Here is a 19,449-nt window from a genome sequence, read left to right on the forward strand (position 1 = left end):
TCTCATACTTTGAGAATCAAAATTAACCCAAAAAACTTATTCCTAAACTATTGCAAAAATATTATTAATACCTCCATTTCATTCTTGTCTCAACATTTAAAATTAACACAAACCATTAAGTGCAAAACGAAATTTAAATGACTAAATAAATAAAATTTACAATTTTTTTATTATAAATTAAGGTAAATCATATTGACATTTTTCTGAAATTTAGAGAAATATAGTAAATTCCACAAGTTTGATATAATTATATTAACATCTTTAAGGTTTTAATTTACATAATATTTAATTCATTAGTCATGTGAATAAAAAATGATGTTGTCCTCTTTTTACATTAAATTCTACATTTTGACTTGTTTGTTCTTGTCTCCTTACAGCATCTGCATTAATTTTAGTCTCTCTAGCCTTATGGAGGAAAGATTAATATAATTATGTCAAACTTGTAAAACTTATTATATATATTTTTTTAAATTTAATAAATGATCAATGTAATTTACCCAATGAATTACAAGCACAACAAAACTTCCAAATTGGAAGAAAATCTCCAAACAAATACACAAAGTGATGCTACTCAGGTCCAAAAACTATACCTACTTTTTAAATCCAATAATGTGACAGCCTATTTAAGTATAAGAGGTAACTTTCTCTTCTATATTTTCTCTAATTATTCACCAATCATCTCACTTACATATCATTAGATTTAGAAATTAAATCCAAAAATAAACTTGTATATCATTTTTCATACACAAATAGGATCTACAAGCAAATGGGAAAATTCAAACCCATGTCTAGTGAGGTGCAATAGTTCTTTCCAATAAATCAGCTCTATTTGTTCTGATTATTTTCATTAACAAAATAAAATAAAATACAAAGGGATTTATAACTACCAAATTTTCACTATTTTATTTTGTTAGTTGCCGAAGGACTTGGCCGCTTAAGCGGGGTTCAAAATGAGACTATAAATAGACTCGTAAGACATCCCATACTGCAGCAAATCCAATACATACTGCCCATTGCCTCCAATTCAACCTCTTTGTGCTCGCAAATTTCTTCAAGAATTCCACCATAACCACTTGAAGAACAATGGTTATCCCAATGATTGCCAAAAACAACTTGCTCCTGTGTATTCCCTTGAAAACATTCTTCTTCTCGAGCTTCCTTGCATTGAATTAATTAAAAACTTGGCAAAGCACGAAAGTATGGAAGATCAGTGTGTCGCTGACATTTGTATTCACCCCAAAGATTGATTTGCCTCTGAATTGCAAGGCCAATAGCACGGGTACCTGGCAGAAAGCTTGAGTTAGCAAGTTCCTCCACATAATGTTGGTGATGAGTGGCTTAGTCCGACCTACAGGTGGTTTTTCCATGAGCTCCTTAGAGGGCTTCTCCGTGGCTAGAGCTAATGCACCCAACGTGTCCATGATCAAGTTTACCCACAATAACTGGACCGCTGTAAGTGGGACTTGACCAGATGAAACTACTGCAACAAAGTTGATGACAAGGGCAGGAACGTTCACAGTGAGCTGGAATTGGATGAATTTTTGGATATTGTTGTAAACACATCTTCCCCACTTCAAGACCGTGACTACAGAACCAAAGTTATCATCCAAAATGACAATGTCTGAGCTCTCTTTAGCCACCTCAGTCCCTTGAACTCCCATAGAAAGACCAATATCAGCTTCCCTCAATGCTGGTGCATCATTTGTGCCATCACCAGTAACTGCCACAACATGGCCTTTCTGTTTCAGGCATTGCACCATAAGAAGTTTATCGAATGGGGAAGATCTTGCCATCACACAGATTTTATCAACTTTCTCCAATCGCTCCTCTGGTGTGTAATTGCGAAATTCCTCACCTTCTACCACTGCTCCACTATTTATGTATTGATTAGGCTCAAGTATCCAGCATTCCGTGGCTATAGCTCTAGCAGTGAAAACATTGTCGCCAGTGATCATTTTGATGTTCACTCCAGCATATTGACAAGCTTCCATAGCTTTCTTCACATCAGGTCGACATGGATCCTTTATACCTACCAATCCCAAAAGGGTCAAGTTGTTGTCCTTCAAAATTTTGTTCACTTTTTCACCTTCATTCTCTTCTTCTTGAACTTGTTTTTGAGCAAAAGCGATGCATCGAAGGCTGCTTGCCGCCATACCTTGAATCATTTGATCAAAATTCATCCTTTCAACATCATCCAAGACCTTAATTTTCCCAGAGAAATCATAGTAATGGGAACACATTGCGAGTACCATCTCTGCAGCCCCTTTCCAATGGACGTTGATCGTATTGTCATCCTTCTTCCTTATTGAAACGCCTCTTCTTTTCTTTGTTGAATTGAAGGCTTCAACATGTAGAATTGTACAACTCTACTTCAGCTTCTCCATATCCATGTTTAGTTCCAAGACAACCCAAGAAAGAATTGCCTTTTCGGTGGGGCTGCTAGAGAACTCAAACTCAGATCCTGAAGTGGACTTGTAAACAGAACATGTAGTATTGAAACTGACACCTTGGTGGAACAATTCAAGAACATTGTCTGAAATTGAAGTTGAACCTCTTTCCTTCATAGATTCTTGGCCGAGCCAGAACTTTGTCAACTTCATCTGGTTGAGTGTGAGGGTCCCGGTTTTGTCAGTACATATGACGGTGGCAAAACCCATTTTTCACAAGCAGAGAGCTTTCGTACCATTGCCTGATCAGCCATCATTCTCTTCATCGAATAAGCCAAAGTAAGTGTGACAGCCAATGGCAAGCCTTCAGGAATCGCAACAACAACAATAGTTACTGCAGCAGCTACAATTCCCACAACAGAATTGATAATATCATCTTCTGTCTTGCTTCCGTTGAGCTCTGTATTTCCATTCGTATCTTTTGTATTCCCTGTGAAGTAACGAACCAACAACACTACAAGAACTAGGAAAGCAACAACCAAACCAACCTTACCTATGGTCGAGGTTAGCTTGTTGAGACGGGCTTGTAAAGGCGTCTGCTCACTGGTGTCGCTGCTGATTGTGCTCATCATATCACCCCATGTTATGTTCATGCCAACTGATGTGACAAGCATTCAGCCAAACCCATCAACCACCTTGGTACCAGAAAACAAGAATGGATTTTGAGTAAAATTTACCTCTATATTTTCACTTTCGCCTGTCATGCTTGATTCATCAACTTGTAGCGAGTGACCATCTATGAACAACCCATCAGCTGGAACCTGGTCTCCAATCTTCAAGCAAACAACATCTCCAACAACAATTTCAAAAATTGAAACTTGTTGCCGCCTGCCATTTCTCACAACGTCAATTAGGATATTGTTGCTAACTTTAGATAATTTGAGAAATTGCCTATTCTGCTTGAAATTACTTCCTGCTGAGACTGCTATGACTAGAAAGATAGCAACAAATATGCTTCTTCCATCATGTCACCCTTCTTCCTTCTTTCAGCCCATTTTCTTTTATGCCAAATCCAAGTGAAAAAGCTGCACATACTAAAAGGATTATAATAGTAGGATCTTTCAAAGCCTCCCACATGAAACGATAGAAACCTTTCATGGGAGGCCTTTGATATGTGTTAGTGCCAAAAGCTTCGTGCCTGTGCGAAATTTCTTCATTGCCTCCATTTATTTGATATGTGTTAGTGCCAAAACCTTCGTGCCTGTGCGAAATTTCTTCATTGCCTCCATTTATTCCATGCGCCAAATTGGTTTTGAGGGCAGAAGCTAAACCTTCAACTCCATCATATTTTTCAACAAGCTGGTGTTGGGTATACCTCCTTATTGGAGTGTGGGACCCAATTGGTTTACTAAAAGAGTTTTAATTTGGTTTGGTTTAGGTATAATATATTTTTATATATTATATCTAATTTTGTGGAGACCCAATTTAGTTTGGAAACAACTAAGGTTTTGATAAAAAAAAAAACCCTAGATTCACAATACACATGATTGGTATTGTTCTTCCCAAGGAAAAAAGAGGCGCGGTTGGTTTTGTGTGTTTCGGTATGGTGCGATAGCAGTGGCTGCATATTGATATTTTTCAGTGGGTTTTGTGGTTAAAGCAAAAGCTTGCTGGTTGATTAATCCCTAGTTGCATATTCAAGTGCACTAGTTTTTTGGGTAATCAAGTTGGTGTTTATTCGGCTGTTTTGGTGGAGTTGATTTTGGTTATTATATTGGGTCTTCTTCAACTCTGGTTCTGAAGATTTTGGTTCATCTATTTGGTGAGGTCTTTCCTCTTGTTTATTTGTGATTATTTGGAATTCACCTAAGGGTGGTTTGTGAGACCATTAGTGTCTCGTTTGTAATCGTTTGGAAACTATTTGGTTGATAGTGGAATCAGATTTCGATCCCGTGGACGTACCTCACATTAAGGGAACCACGTAAAATTCTTGTGTTGTTTTTGATTTAATTTTTCCGCATTAGTTTTTATTCCCATTGATTAATTTACTTGTGGGGAATCATATATTTTCCCTAACAACTGGTATCAGAGCTTACGGTTTATTTGGGTTTATTTATTTGTGTAAATCAATGGAGGGAAATGTGCGTCGTATGTCTAGCTTCAATGGAAGCAATTGGGTAACTTGGAAAACTAAAATGGAGGACCTATTATTTTGTAAAGATTTGTATGGACCCATTGAGGGTGATAGTGGCAAACCTAATGATATGAAAGATGATGAATGGAAGAGACTTAATCGAAAAGCCGTTAGTGTTATCCGTTAATGGATTGATGACAGTGTGTTTCATCATGTTGCCACTGAAACTTCAGTACATGATTTATGGAAAAAATTAGAAGGCCTTTATGATAGGAAATCAGCCACAAATAAAGCTTTTCTGTTTCGTAAGTTAGTTAATTTAAAATATAAAGAGGGCAGCCCTATTCCGGAACATCTGAATGAAAAAAAGAGTATTGTTAACCAACTTGTTTCTATGAAAATTGTTTTTGATGATGAGTTGTAGGCTTTGATACTACTTAGTTCTTTGCTCGAAAGTTGGGAAACTTTGGTTGTGACAGCTAGTAATTCGGCACCTGATAGAGTTGTCACAATAGGCCAAGTCACTAGTAGCTTGTTGAATGAAGAAACTTGAAGAAAATCAGCGGGTTCCTCTCATTCGGAAGCATTTGTTGTGAGAGGCCGAAGCAAAACAAGGAGGAGGAGTAAGACTCCTCATGGTCATGATCAAAGCCGTGACAAATCAAAAGATGGTTCTTTTTCAAAAAAAGACATTGAGTGCTATTATTGCCATGAGAAAGGGCACATGAAGTGGGAATGCCAAAAGCTCAAGAACAAGGAGAAAAGGCGTGACAAAAGTGTAGATACGAAGCAAGAAGTCACTACAGCAGTTACTACCGATGATCTCATGGTCGTTTGTGAAGATGATTGTATCAACTTTGTAGGCCAAGAGAGCAATTGGGTGATTGATTTTGGTACTTCTTTTCATGTGACTTCTCGAGTTGATTTCTTCACTACCTACACCGAAGGAGATTATGGTTCTGTTCGAATGGGTAATGAAGGTTTGTCCAAGATTATTGGCATGGGTGATGTTTGCCTGGAAACAAATTTGGGCTGCAAGTTGTTGCTTAAAGATGTGAGGCATGTTCCCGACATTCGCCTCAATTTGATCTCTACTGGGAAGCTAGATGATGAAGGCTTCAACAACAAATTTGGTGATGGAATATGGAAGCTCACAAAGGGTTCTTTAGTGGTAGCTAAGTGCAAGAAGACTCATACACTTTATTCGATGCAAGGAAAAATTTGTAAAGGTGTTGTCAATGCACTTGAAGATGATACTTCTACTGAATTGCGGCACAAGCGGCTTGGCCATATGAGTGAAAAAGGGCTACAAGTTTTGTTCAAGAAAGAGCTTCTACCCGGTTTGAAAAGTACACATCTCAAAACTTGTGTTCATTGTTTGGCGGGTAAACAACATAGAGTTTCTTTTCATAAAAATTTTGCTTCTAGAAAAGAAAATGTTTTAGAGTTGATTCATTCGGATATTTGTGGTCCTTTAAAAGTTAGAACACATAGTGGTGCACTTTATTTTGTTACTTTCATTGATGATTATTCAAGGAAAGTTTGGACTTTTCTACTAAAAACTAAAGATCAAGTTCTAGAAGTATTTAAGCATTTTCAAGCCATGGTTGAAAGAGAAACAGGTCAAAAATTGAAGTGCATTCGATCAGACAATGGTGGTGAATACATTGGGCCATTTGATGAGTATTGTCGCAACCAAGGTATTCGGCACCAAAAGACAGTTAAGAAGACTCCTTAACAAAATGGCATTGCTGAGAGGATGAAACGCACCATTGTGGAAAGAACAAGGTGTTTGCTTTGAATGGTGATGTTCTAGAAAGAGTTTGGACCGGTAAAAATGTATCTTATGAGCACTTGAGAGTATTTGGTTGCCGAGCTTTTGTTCATATTCCAAAGGATGAGAGGTCCAAGCTTGATAGTTAGTCAAGATAATGTATTTTTCTTGGCTATGGGCGTGATGAATTCAGGTATAGATTGTGGGATCCGGTCGACAAGAAAGTCATTTGAAGCCGTGATGTTGTGTTTCTTGAAGACCAAACAATTGAAGACTTTGGCAAAGGTGATCAACCGGAGCCAAAAACTAGCGATCTCATTGACATGGATCCATCTCCTTCATCTTCAGTTGATGATGAAAATGGGGGAGATGTGCAGCCACCTATTGGAGATGTGGAGAATGGTTCTAATCCTAATGAAGTTGAGCCCGAAATTGAGGAAGAGCATCCAACTCAAGAACCACCACTACAACTTGAGTTGAGGAAATCTACAAGGGATCGGCAACCTTCGAGAAAGTATCCTCCCAATGAGTTTGTGTTGATTTCCGATCAAGGGGAGCTTGAGAGATACCAAGAAACAATTGAGCATGCAAAGAAAGATGATTGGAAAAAGGCAATGAAAGAGAAGATGAATTCCTTACTTGAAAATCACACTTATGATTTAGTGAAGTTGCCTAAAGGGAGGAAAATTTTGAAAAATAAGTAGGTTTTCAAATTGAAGAATGATAGCAAGAATCTGAGATACAAAGCACGTCTTGTTGTGAAAGGCTTGGGGCAAAAGAAAGGCATTGACTTTGATGAGATTTTCTCGCCAGTTGTGAAGATGTCTTCTATTCGGGTTGTACTTGGCATGGCTGCAAGTATGAACCTTGAAGTTGAACAACTTGATGTGAAGACCGCATTTCTTCACAGTGATCTTGAAGAAGAAATTTACATGGAGCAACCAGAAGGTTTTGTGGAAAAAGGTAAAGAGAATTTTGTTTGCAAATTGAAGAAAAGTTTGTATGGCCTCAAGCAAGCCCCGTGGTAATGGTACAAAAAATTTGACTTTTTCATGATGAATAATGGTTTTTTTAAAACCACTTCGGATCATTGTGTGTTTGTGAAAAATTTTTCGGATGGCAAATTTATTATTCTTTTGCTTTATGTTGATGACATGTTAATTGTGGGTCAAGATTCTACCATGATAAACAGGTTGAAATTAGAGTTGAGCAAGTCTTTTGCTATGAAAGATTTGGGACCGGCAAAGCAAATTCTTGGTATGAAAATTGTTCGTGATCGCAGAGAGGGACTGATTTGGTTGTCAAAAAAGCTACATTGAGAAGGTTCTTGAGAGATTCAACATGGATAAAGCAAAGTCGGTTGGTTGTCCACTTGCGGGTCACTTCAAACTTAGTTTGAATCAATGTCCTACAAGTGAGAAAGACAAGGAAGAGATGTTGAAAGTTCCTTATGCTTCAGCAGTTGGTCCTTTGATGTACGCCATGGTTTGTACAAGGCCGGATATTGCTCACGCTGTTGGTGTGGTGAGTCGGTTTCTTTCTAATCCGGGTAAAGAACATTAGGCAGCGGTAAAATGGATTCTAAGGTATCTTCGAGGGACTTCGAAGGTGTGTTTGTGTTTTGGGGATGGTAAGCCGATGCTTGATGGGTTCACGGATTCTAACATGGCTGGTGATGTTGATTCTAGGAAATTTACTTTGGGGTATTTGATGACTTTTGCAGGGGGAGCTGTGGCATGGCAATCTAAATTATAAAAATGTGTCGCTCTCTCAACTACCGAAGCTGAATTTATTGCCATTACGGAAGCTTGCAAAGAAGAGTTACAGTTGAAGAAATTTTTGCAAGAGTTGGGTTTGAAGCAAGAAAAGTATGTGATTTATTGTAATAGTCAAAGTGCTATTCATTTGAGCAAAAATTATACTTTTCATTCGAGATCGAAACACATTAATGTGAGATACCATTGGATTCGTGATGTGTTAGATTCGAAATTGTTACAACTCGAAAAGGTTCACACAGATGATAATATTTCAGATATGTTGACAAAGACTTTGTCGAGGGACAAACATTTAAAGTGTCAAACTTTGGCGGGTATGGTTGATTTCTCCACCTAAGTCGGTAGGGGGAGAATTGTTGGGTATACCTCCTTATTGGAGTGTGGGACCCAATTGGTTTACTAAAAAAGTTTTAATTTGGTTTGGTTTAGGTATAATATATTTTTATATATTATATCTAATTTTGTGGAGACCCAATTCAGTTTGGAAACAATTAAGGTTTTGATAAAAAAACCCCTAGATTCACAATACATATGATTGGTATTGTTTTTCCCAAGGAAAAAAGAGGCGCGACTGGTTTTGTGTGTTTCAGTGTGGTGCGATAGCAGTGGCTACATATTGATATTTTTCAGTGGGTTTTGTGGTTAAAGCAAAAGTTTGCTGGTTGATTAAACCCTGGTTGCATATTCAAGTGCACTAGTTTTTTGGGTAATCAAGTTGGTGTTTATTCGGCTGTTTTGGTGGAGTTGATTTGGGTTATTATTTTGGGTTTTTTTCAACTCTGGTTCTGAAGATTTTGGTTCATCTATTTGGTGAGGTCTTTCCTCTTATTTATTTGTGATTATTTGGAATTCACCTAAAGGTGGTTTGTGAAACCATTAGTCTCTCGTTTGTAATCGTTTGAAAACTATTTGGTTGATAGTGGAATCAGATTTCGATCCCGTGGACGTACCTCACATTGAGGGAATTACGTAAAATTCTTGTGTTGCTTTTGATTTAATTTTTCCGTATTAATTTTTATTCCTATAGATTAATTTACTTGTGGAGAGTCATATATTTTCCCTAACAGCTGGGTTAGATTTTTCTTGTTGACAAGTTGGGTGAGGCTTGACTTATCAAAAAATTTAAATATTATGTAAATTAAAATCTCAAGAGAATCTAGTATAATTATATCAAAAATATGAGACTAATTATATTTTTTTTCAAATCTTAAAGGAGGCGAGTGCAATTTATCTTAACATATATTATGTGGCTGAAATATTTTATATTTAAAATAAATCTAAAACACAGTATATTTTTTATTTCTAATTCCGCACATCTAGCACTTACCCAAGGGAAGTAAATGTAGAGTATCATCATAGAAGAATTAAATACAAATTACATATTATTTTTTACAATAAATTCATGTGGATCAGTAGTCAGCCCACAACTCTAGCCTTCAAAAAGAAGACACACGGTTCATCAATTACGTAATGTCGACTTGTCTTAGGGTTAAAGGTTTGATGCAAATCGAAGAACTGCAAGAAACCAGTGAGAAGCTCACTTTTTTTTTTTTTTGTTTATGTTTTTATAGTTTTTGTTTTTGTTTTTGTTTTTCGAAAGCAAAAGAAGAGAGGTCACCCTTTTTTTCGTCAAGTTGTTTGGGCAACAAGTTCTCTGGTTACGAAAGTGCTTAGATGCTCAACCCATGGCATTTTTTTAGGAGATCTGTGGTTAGTGTCTGGTCTTTCATTGGACTTTTTTGGTATAATTTAATATAAGTTAAAAGTTGATATTTAAAAAATAAAAATTAAAAACACATCTTTCAAGATTTGTAGATAATCAGTTTTTTTTCACTTTATTTAAGTTATTAGAAAAAAAATGTTGCATCAAAAGTTTAGTATAAACTCTTAAATTAAAATAAATTATAATCAATTTATTAAAACTATAACAAACAAACAAGGCCAATCAATGTGCTGCGAATCACATGCACCGGTCTCTTTACCTGGTTATTTACACCGATTTATGTGGATTCATCTTACTTGATTACAAGTAAATGACCCAAAAATATCTAAGAAATTATTCAGCATGTTCTTTTTTTCTTTTTCTTTTTTTAAGAAAAAGAAACTAATTTGATAAAAATAAATACCAAAAAGGTATTTTAAAATTTTTAAAAATTATTTCTAAATTCTCCAGAGATAAAATTATATAAAAATGATAAGTATTTTTAATTATTTTTTATTTCTTTCACAAAATTAATTTTTAAATTTTAAAAAATAAAAATAAAATAAGCTTCTAAAAACTAAATCATCCATTATTTATTTATTTATTTTTTTGGTTGACTATATAACAAAAATAGGTATGGACATAGGCCACAATTATATTTGCAGATAAGGTATAATAAAACTTTGATTTTCAAGGAAACTTCAACCTTTCATTTCGGAAAATATATATATACACACACACGCACACACATATATATATAAACGAAGACCAAGCCAATCCAAGGTGTAGTGAAGAGTACTGACCTAACCATTGGGAGTTGGATAGGATAAGTGGAGTTCTCGGTCATTAAGATGGATGACCACCCCATGATCCAAGGGATGGATTTCATGAGGAAGAACAATGTGATGTCAGTCCGGCACACAACAACCATGTTGTTGTTTGCAGGTGATCGACCATGTGAGGTCCTTTTGGTGGCAAGGAGTTAGCTACTCAATAAGACAAGGGGAAGTCAATTGCGACAAGGTGGAAAACACCAGCAGCAATGGAAGACAGAGATCATATTGAGACATGGTGACTTGGTATGCTTCTATGTGATGAGGGCGTCACGAGATCGGATGGGGGAGAGTGTTACATTCTGAGAATTTCTATGACATAGCATTTGAGGTTTATGGCAAGCGCTATAAGGTTTCGAGAATGTGCTAGAGTATGCTAGAAGGCTCTAGAACGTGGTAGAGCCTTCTTTGCCGATCAAAAAAAAATAAAAATAAATAAAGGATTTGGAGTGGCCTAGAAGATTTCAAAACATGATGGGAGAACCTTGAAGGATCCAGAGGAGTCTGGGTGAGTTTGAAACATCCCAAAATGTTGTGGAGAAGCTTACCATGTACTACACTAAGAATTCTAAAATGTAGTAGAAGGGTAGTTGTCCTAGATATTTCTATGAAATGTTCTAGAGAAGAGTTTGTAGCTCTTGGATCAAAAAGATCCTAGCCATCCATTGAGGAGGAGGTGGATGGCTATATAAGGAGAGAAGCCTTATTTGTAAGGATCATTTAAGAGGAAATTTAAGAGAGCTCTAGAGTGAGTACCAAGAGTGAACCCTATACTTTGTGTGCTACTTAGTGACCTATACTTTGTGTGCTAGTTAGTGTGGTTGAGTGGGAAAGGCTGACAAAATCCAAGGTCGTAACGTAAGCCTTTGAATAATAGGTCTGTTATTGATATTTTTTTTTTATTTTTTATCAACCTTTGATGGAGTTTCTTCCTTCACTTTTTGATTTGAAATCATTATACTAACAGTAATTTAATTTTTTTTCAACTGTAAGGAGAACTCACTAACAAATTATCTTGGTTTTGGTCAAATTAACGTCAATTGGGCCAAGATAGGTCATTATGGGATCATGAGTGGCAAACTCATAGTGGCTGTACATTCGCTACCCCTACAGATTATTTGGGTTTTGCCATCCAAATAATGAAAAAAGTTACAAAAGTATTTTGACACTCAAAACATGTTGCAGTTATACAATGTAATATTTTGTGCTAGTCCACACGACAATTTACTAAACTGTCCAAAAATCTAGAAATTTGTAGAAATCATTATATAATGTTTCCCTTTATCTACCTTCCACCTTCTGTTCTAGATTGGGTACCTTTGTAATTACAGTTTTATTGGCTTTCGTTCTAAATTGGGTACCTTTGTAGTTACCATTTTATTGATGGCTCTTGCATAGAGTATCCATGGTATAATGTTTTCCCCTTGTCCATCTCCCCTCTACCCTACTTTTCGCTCTAGATTCCATACTCCTTATTTCGGTTTTTACATAGAATATTATATAATTACAATTTTATTGATATTTTTTTATCTAGAGCATCATATTTCAATAAATATATAATAATTTTTTTTTGGGGGGGGGGGGGGATTTGTTGTACGTATTTTAATATATTGCTAATGGAGAATTCTATTGTGAGATTTTTGGTGAAAAGCCCCTCCCATTAGGCCTTTTTTGTGTGAAGCCCACAGAATAAAATAATAGTTCCAAAAGTCCCTCAAATGAAAAAAATATGATGAAAAGACTGAAATACCCTTCCATATAAATGGGCAAATATCAAACGATGGAACCATTTTTGTCTCCCCTTACTTTGTTTCATCACTTGAAAACCTTGCTCTGAAAACCATCATTTGGAAACCCTAGCTTCCGAAACCCACCTTCCACCACCACCGTAGCATCCAAAATCCTCCTTCCACTACCGCCGTGAGCATTTGAAACCCTTCTTTCACCACTACAGTAGCATTCAAAACCCTCCTTCCACCACTACCGTGAGCATTTGAAACCCTCTTTCCATCACCGTCGTGAGCTATGATGCCATCGACATTGAGCAGCTTTCATCAATGCCTCTTGATTTGTTGTTGTATGTGTTCTGTAACCTTTGCTCATTACATAAATGTGTAATATGTGTATCTGATTTCGATTTTCTAGGAATTTTCCTGAATTTAGGTCAATTTTCTTGATCTTGCAACAAATTTTCAGTTTGATATTGTCAATATATGCTTTTTTTTGGGTTTATTTTCTAGTGTATATTGTTGAGAGCAAAATTTTACTTCTTTACTGTTTCATTACAATGTTTGTGCATTTTTATGCTTTCATCAATGCCTCTTGATTTCTTGCTTATGTGTTCTCTAACCTTTGCTCATTATATAAATGTGTATATCAATTTGTATACGAATGTATGTGCATATATGATGGTGCTACATGCACCAATTAGTAGTTAGTACACTAATTAGTACATATAGCATTATCAGTGTGTATATATGTATCTATTTATGTATGTGAATGTTGTAGTTTCTTCATTTCTCTGATTTCGGTTTGAATTTTGAATTGTTCATGTTAATTTCAGAATTGTGTTGCGTATAATCATAATTGAGACAAGGTTTTCTTAGAATTTTCCTAAATTTAGGTCAATGTTTTTGATCTTTGCAACAAATTTTCAATCTGATATTGTCAATATATGTTTTTGTGGTCTTTATATGTAATTTCTATACATCACTAGAAGTATTTGTATTTCTTCACCGTCATTTCTTGAATATGGCGATGAAGCTTTGTCAATATTATTGGTTCTAGAATTTTTATAGGTGCTTTTTTGTTTATTTCCTAGGGTGTATTGTTCAGAGTAAAATTTTACTTCCAATTAGAGTAAAATTTTACTTTCAATGAAAGTAAAGTTTTACTTCTAAACAGAGTAAAATTTTACTTTCACAGTAAAACTTTATTGTTTCATTACAATGTTTGTGCATTTTTATGCTTCACCTTTGCGCATTGATTTTTTATTTTTATTTTTATTTTTTTATTTTTGCTTTATTCTTCATTTTCTTTAGTGCTTATTGCTTTGTTACTTTGTTGTTTAAAGTAAAATATTACATTGTGAGAGATGGTAATACTACAAATAATGTAAGTGTCCATAAAATTTTCAATGACTAGTGCTCACTTCAATAACTAAAAATAGTTCATTTTATTAACATATATTTAATTTATTTTTGTTTTGTAGGTCATTAACAGCTTTGTAGAAATCCTTCAAATTGAGCAACAAGCAAAGAAGCCAAAAAAGAATAAGTCAGCCTTTTTCGCAAGCCATCGTTAGGTAAGCCATCAATTTGTATTTAGTTTGAATTGATAAACTTTTACTGTGGTTTGGTATAACATTGTACTATATTTTAAAGTTAATTTTTACTATTTGGTTTGCCAAAGATTGACAATTCATACAGTGTGTCACCAACACAACTTGACACATGACACTTTTATATGATTAAATGCAGTCACTAGTGAAATAGGGTTATGGAGATTTGAGAAATCATTTAATTGACGAAGTGCTGGAGCAAAATTTGAGTGTATACAAATTCCTTCACTTTTGCATGAACTCCAATGGGATCAAGAAGGGAGAAAAACCTATCACTAGACGCTACTTGTATTGGACACTGGATATAATGAGTGGAGGCATTACGATTCTTTAAGGCCAAGAGACAGCAAAAAAGATTCTTACCTTAAGGATGTAAAACAGATGGTAAGTGCTTTGCATCATATTAACAGTAAATTTTTATTGTGCTTTATTATTATTGTATTTAATTGTGACCAAACAATTCTGCAATGAGGTTAGATAACATATGTGGAGAACAAGTTGGCAATAAAAGGAAGAGAGGTACACAAAAGTTTGCAAACTTGGTTTCGGTGAAAGATAGTCCACAACAACGCCCAACATCGTAAGTATTTCACGCTACTACTACGTGCTTGAATTGGTAGTTTTTAAATTTGAGTGAACCTAACAAGATCTTAATTTTTATTAACAGTGTTGATTGTGGAATTATTATATGTTATATCATGCATTAAATCATAAGAGATGAGCTTATTGCAAAGTCTATGAAATATGAGGAAATTAACAATTTCCAAGCACCAATAGTGCATCGATTTTTAAATGATTATCCAAAAGCTTGGAATGAGGAACAATTCAACCTCAAAAGAAAAATACCCAAGAGATAAGACCTCGAGGACGATGATGTGGACAACTTTTAGGAACTACTTTTTTGTATTTGTGAATGATGTATGTAATTTTGATTTTTGTAAATGAAAGAACGCTGAAAATGTAATTGTAAGTAAAAGAATGCTAAAAGAGTAATAGATAGTACTTTCTATGTCTATTGTTCTAGTAAATTTTACTGTGGTTTGGTGATTAATACATTAATATAGCAGTATATTGTTTTGATAAGGAATGAACATTGTTATGGATAAAATACAATGATATAGGTTATACTTTTGTGTCTTGATAATATATGTAGTTGTGTTGTTAGATTATTTTTGCACAAAAATTGCACGAAAAGCATCAGGAGAGTTTGTGTATTGTGGTAAATTTTGGTACATGTTGGAAATGTTTTTCAATGGGACACACATATTGTTTGACAGTAAACTTTTACTCTAAAATAAAGTAAAATTTTACTCTAAAACCATAGGCTCAGCACAACCATAGACAACCATTCAACAACATAGTAAAATTTTACTTTCATTTTACAGTAAATTTCTCTAAAAGAAAGTAAAATCTTACTCTGAAAGGTAGTAAAGTTTTACTTTCATGTGAATGAAGGTAATGCTTTACTTTGAAAATTTTGAAGTTTTACTCTGTAATAAAGGAAAAGTTTACTCTGAAACATAGCAAAATTTTACTCTGAAAGCATAGGCTAAGCATAGCCATAGACAACCATTCAACAACATAGCAAAATTTTACTTTTATTTCAAAGTACATTTCTCTAAAAGATAGTAAAATTTTACTCTAAAAGGTAGTAAAGTTTTAATTTCATGTTTACTTTCTTTTAGACTAGAATTTTACTTCAATCCTTCACACCTACTGAACAAACTCCATTATAAGTTTCTTTACATGAAACTTATTCAACCACATTAAAAAAATATATTAAAATGCCAAATTCAACCACAAAGCAAATCAGAAACTTGGATAGATAACCATTTAAGAACATAGTAAAAATGTCTTTTATTGAAATGTCTCTTTACAAGTCTAGTCTAACAAACTAGACTATTATTGCTATGGACTATTTATTGTAGAAGAACTGCATTATTTTCATACTTTTATTACGAAGTAATAATCTCTTTCATGGAAATGTCTCCTTACAAGTTTTCATATTATGACCGTACTTCTCACATCTACCACACTGTACTCATCTTATCTTCTCACCCCTAGATGGAATCCAATTCTTCATTGGCCTACCGGGTGGCTTCTTAAAAATTGGAGGAAAGACAACAAGATCATCCATAGCTACCAGAGGTTTCTCAACAGTGAGTATTGGATAAACGGACTCAGCATAGCAAGCTTTGAACTTGCTAGTGTAATAAAATGGTTCAGCGTGTGTGTACAAATCACCTTCGCTCTTTTGGATAGCGGTCGCCACGTGAGCACAAAGAAAGCCATTCAATTTCCATTGGTAACATGAGCAAGTTCTATTCAAGAGGTCAACAGTAACTGAGGGCCAGGATTGAACCTCAAAAACATGATCACTTGAACGACTAACCAACCAAGTTCTTTCACTTTTAAGAGCCTTTACTAATGTTGAATCCATCTCTGCACAAAGAAAAGTATTTTATTTCTTAGCTTGTTCTCTCATTCTTAACATCAAATCCATGATCTTCAACCTAATTGAATCAATCATCTTCGTAGTGGGCAAATGCTGAGCTTGAAGGATCCATGAATTGAAAGACTCCGCCACATTCGAGTACATTTCACCGTATCTTTGTCCTTTAAAATATGCATTAGTCTACTTGTCATAAGGAAAATTGGATAGAAACCTACAAATGATCTCTTTCCCTCATCTTGTGTCACGTCCCATATTTTATTACTCGGATAACATTACCAATATTTATTAATTAAGTCCATTTACAATAACCTTTCATCCTTGGATGAAATGATGAATAATTAAATATACATATTCCCTCTTGTTATACAACAATGAAATTTACATACAAATAAAAGAAATGCCCTGAGGCTTACAATAAAAAAGAGGATGCTACTCTTTATAAAAAAAATAGCACTCAGTCAAACAACAAATGAAGTAGTACAATCCATCACTACATTACATTTATGAAATGGTAAAACCCATTGTTTGATCTTCAAATCTGAAAAGCATTCTCTGTACACATGAACAGGCAGGGGGTGAGCAACCACTAGCTCACCAAGCAATCTCATATTAAAACATTAGAATATCGGGTACCAAAATACTCATACATATACGTGAAATCATATCATGTCAAAACCATATGATTTATTACATAACCTCTTAAATCCAATTTATTTAATTAACCACAACAAGTTAACTTAAATAAATAAACATGCTTCAATAGCAACAGGACATCCTTTACAATTCATTCAATTATCTCATTATCAATTGAATCAAATAATTAAACAATTCATCAAATCCATTTTATACGGTCTTATGAGATGAATGCATATGTCATGTCATGCTCAAAATATTTTTCTCATCTTTTGAAAATCTTACGCACAATGCCATTTTGAAAAAACACATTAATTCAACAATTTCAATAAAATTCTAAGATGGTAAATACGACTCAGGACTCTAGGCTGGTGTCTGCAAGTAGACTATACAAGTACTACCAATTTGTCATTTTTACCAGTATTAACTGGAAGGCTCGACACCTGTAATCTGTCATTTTTACTAGTATTAACTGGAAGGCTCGACACCTGTAATCTGTCATTTTTACCAGTATTAACTAGAAGGCTCGATACCTGTCATTTACACCACCTTTCAAGACTTACCACCTTATTTACCTCAAAATCATTTCATGAAAACTTGTTTCCTAACATTTCTTTCTCAATGCAAAGTTTTCAAATCAAATTTCAAAACTCATCATTATCAAATGAATTGATATGCCAATGCAATGATTAATAATACAATGCAATATTTCTTTCACTTTCAATATTTCCACACAATATTCCCATTATGATCAAAATTCTCATTTCTCATTTCAATATAATTTCTCAAGATGAATATAAATGCTTTTATTCCAATTCATCCACGGGACAACAAAACTCCCACACTTAGAGTAATCTCAACCATTTAGTCACTTCAAGACTATATTAACATTTTTAACAATAATTTTTAAAACTTCAACAATTCTCATATTCCATGAAAACCATCATTTATATGTAAACAAATAAATAATTTTTCAAACATCATTTATTTTGGCACACAAAATAAATATAACAACATCTTCAAAGATTGTCTACATCTTTCTTAAAAATCCCCAATTTCTAGGTTTTCTCACCAAAACGACTCATCTTCATTTATTGAAAGAAAGTCACCAAAAACATCTCTCTTCAATCCTCATAGTTCAAAACCTCAATTTCTATTTTAAAAGGAACAAGAAAGTAAACCCACTTTCAAAAAAAATCTCTCATCTTCTTGAACCAACAATCAATTTTCAAAACAAATCAAATGGTGATTTCAAAAATCATCTAGATTTTGCAAGAAAACATACATATAAATTTGATGTTCAAAAGCAACATATTAGCATACTCCAACTATTAAAATAAAAAACCAATTTCTCAATTGTCTTGACTCATAGAAAACTTTCAATAAATTTTGTTCCACTTTAACCAAGACAACTAAAATAAATTTCACCAATATCTCATACTTATGAAATATTAACGTTTTCATCCTACTATATTAAAAGTTATGGTATAATCTCAATAACACACTTTTAACCATAAAGGATATAAACTTTTAAATAAACTAATTTAATTCACTAAATTAGTAATTTTCTTATATTCACATTTTTCTAAAAGAAATAATACCAAACATAACTTAACCCAACTCATTTTTCAAGCATAATCATATTTCATGAATATAATACTTTTAGAGTTTTTAATACCAAAACAACTCTATAATATCAACTTAACAATTTACACCATATTCATCAACTTCAATTTATTTTTCTTCTCAAAAATAAATTCCAAAACTGAAAGATTAAAAAAAAAATCAACTTTATATTTCTCAAAATAAATCATCTAATTATAATATGATGTAAATATAATCATACAACTATTAAATTTTATTTTTGAATTTCTTTGCAAAATTAACAACACAAAATGATTTTTCCAAATCAATCTGAAAATGATTTTTCCAAATCAATCTCAAAATGTCAACATTCTTAACATTTCAACATAATTTTTCTTCCAAAAATTACCAAACAAAAATCTGAATATATATATATATATATATATGCAATACCTCTTATAATGATATATTTTCTCAAAATAACCCAACATAGCTTTAATGTAAAAAATATGAAGAAAGTCCCTACCTCATATAATGAAGAAGAGAAGATCTGGAAAGAAAATCTTGTCCGATCATGAATCCGAGACTACCATTGTGAAGATCACGACGAGCTCTCTAAGTTTCATTTGCAGCATTTTTTGCGAAATCTCACTCTAAAGCCTCCCATTTCAAGCTCAAAGATTGAGCAATAATGGTGAACATGGAAAGAGAAAGAGATAGAGACATACACTGTGTGTGTGTGAGAGAGAGAGAGAGAGAGAGATGAGCTCTCTATTCAGCCCAAGAAAAGCAAAAAGGAGGAGGAAGGGAATGGAGTGGTGTGGGGGACAAC

General features: G+C 34.1%; 1 pseudogene; it reads right to left on the bottom strand.

Moving 5' to 3' along the window:
- Nucleotides 1-956: 956 nt before the first annotated feature.
- The window catches only part of LOC114264688 (putative calcium-transporting ATPase 13, plasma membrane-type), a 52,011-nt pseudogene continuing 33,518 nt past the window's right edge, over nt 957-19,449 (bottom strand).

This window comes from Camellia sinensis, chromosome 7 (assembly GCF_055761805.1).
Source record: "Camellia sinensis isolate YWXY chromosome 7, ASM5576180v1, whole genome shotgun sequence".
In the NCBI taxonomy this organism is placed as follows: domain Eukaryota; kingdom Viridiplantae; phylum Streptophyta; class Magnoliopsida; order Ericales; family Theaceae; genus Camellia; species Camellia sinensis.